This window comes from Leptodactylus fuscus, chromosome 4, assembly GCF_031893055.1.
Source record: "Leptodactylus fuscus isolate aLepFus1 chromosome 4, aLepFus1.hap2, whole genome shotgun sequence".
NCBI classification, from domain to species: Eukaryota; Metazoa; Chordata; class Amphibia; order Anura; family Leptodactylidae; genus Leptodactylus; species Leptodactylus fuscus.
The window spans coordinates 211,779,242-211,781,472 of record NC_134268.1 but is presented as its reverse complement, the minus strand read 5'-3'; positions in this window follow the sequence as shown (position 1 = coordinate 211,781,472).

Sequence of the window (2,231 nt, the reverse complement as noted above, 5' to 3'; positions counted from 1 at the left end):
TTTAAGAATTCTGTTCTACATGATGTCCTCATTGAGAGACTGTCCCATAACCTCTAAGCCCATTGCCTATAGAAATAATATTAGTAACCAATATGTCCGCTGACTCAATTCAGTTCATCTGCTCTGCCCAAGGTTGTGCCATCCCCGACCGGGCCCCAGATATACCACTCATAGGGTGAAAGAAGGTCAGAAATCTATTGTAATAAATAGAAATAGGATACGTTTCTGTATCCTATTCAACTGGAGGGAGACTGTATACTGTGGGGGTAACTGGAGGGGACTGTATACTGTGAGGGCAACTGGGAAGGACTGTATGCCATGGGGGCAACTAGAGGGGGGACTGTATAATGTTGGGGCATCTAGAGGGGGACTGTATACTGTGAGGGCAACTGGGAAGGACTGTATGCTATGGGGGCAACTAGAGGGGGGACTGTATACTGTGGGGGTAACTGGTGGGGGACTGTATACTGTGAGGGCAACTGGGAGGGACTGTATAGTGTAGAGGCAACTGGGACTGTATAGTGTGGAGGATACTGGAAGGGACTGTATAGTGTGGGGACAACTGGGAGGGACTGTATAGTGTGGGGGCACCTGGAGGGAGACTGTATACTGTGAGGACAACTGCAGAGGGACTGTATAGTATGGGGGTAACCGAGAGGGACTGTATACTCTGAGGGCAACTGGGAAGGACTGTATACTGTGAGGGCAACTGGGAGGGACTGTATAGTGTGGAGGCAACTGCGAGGGACTGTATAGTGTGGGGGCAACTAGAGGGAGACTGTATACTGTGAGGACAACTGCAGAGGGACTGTATAGTATGGGGGTAACTGGGAGGGACTGTATACTGTGGGGGCAACTGCAAGGGACTGTATACTGTTGGGGCACCTGGAGGGAGGCTGTATACTGTGAGAACAACTACAGAGGGACTGTATAGTGTGGGGGTGACTGAAAGGGACTGTATAGTGTGGGGTCAACTTAGCGGGACTGTATACTATGAGGGCAACTTGGCAGGACTGTATACTATGTGGGCAACTGGGAAAGACTGTATACTGTGAGGTCAACTGGGAGGGACTGTATACTATGCAGGCAACTGGGAGGTACTGTATACTATGGGGGCAACTAGAGGGGGGCTGTATACTGTGAGGGCAAGTAGGGGGGCTGTATACTATGATGGTAATTGTAGGAGGAGATTGTAATGCGAGAGCATAGAGTGTCAGAGCCAATATAGGGGGTTATACTGTGTAGGGGCACAAACAAAAATTGATGGAAATAAGCAGAGCCAAAGGGAAAGTGGGTGGAGCTGGAGGTGGGTCGTACTATATGTACATTCACCGCATATAACGCACCGCACATTCTGTCCCTTCTTCAGTCCTTGAAAGTTGGGAGGTACAGGATAAGGTATGACCTGCAGATCACTAGGGGTCCCACTTCATCCCTCATTCTGAATGGAGCAGTCTCTGGGCAGCATGCACACCTCTCCAATCATTTCAATGGGACTGCTGGAGACGGTCGAGCACTCACTACCCAATCACCGCTCCATTCAGAACAGGGGACGACACCCCTTTAATGTCCTATATATCACAGCGATCTGCCCCAGCTGGAGAGGCAGCCTTCATACATTACGGTCACACTATAACACAATTAGCGGTAGATGGCGACCTCACCTAATTATTCCTAATTAGCTTTCTCATTAACATTACTAATTAGATAAAATGGTAATTGGAAAAAAAAAATATTTCTTAAAGAGATAAGTAAATATATAATGATGACTGATAGGAGCAGTAAGTGGCAGCGAGCAGACGGATTAGGATGTTATATATTCCTGCCGTCACTTCTGCCTTATGTCTTTGTATTATAGGATTGATATAAACATGGGAACATTTACATCCAAGACATACAGAGCTAGTGAACTAGAAGTAGGGTGTAACATCCTAAAATACATACAGGCACCAGCCATATTAATCAGAATATCCAGATATATGCTATTGTGTACATAGAGATCAAGGTCAATATGTTCTAGATAGAAAGAAGGAAGGAAAAAGATAGATAGATAGATAGATAGATAGATAGATAGATAGATAGATAGGAGATAGATAGATAGATAGATAGATAGATAAATAGATAGATAGGAGATAGATAGATAGATAGATAGATAGATAATAGATAGAGAGATAGATAGATAGATAGGAGATAGATAGATAGATAGATAGATAGATAGATGATAGATAGAT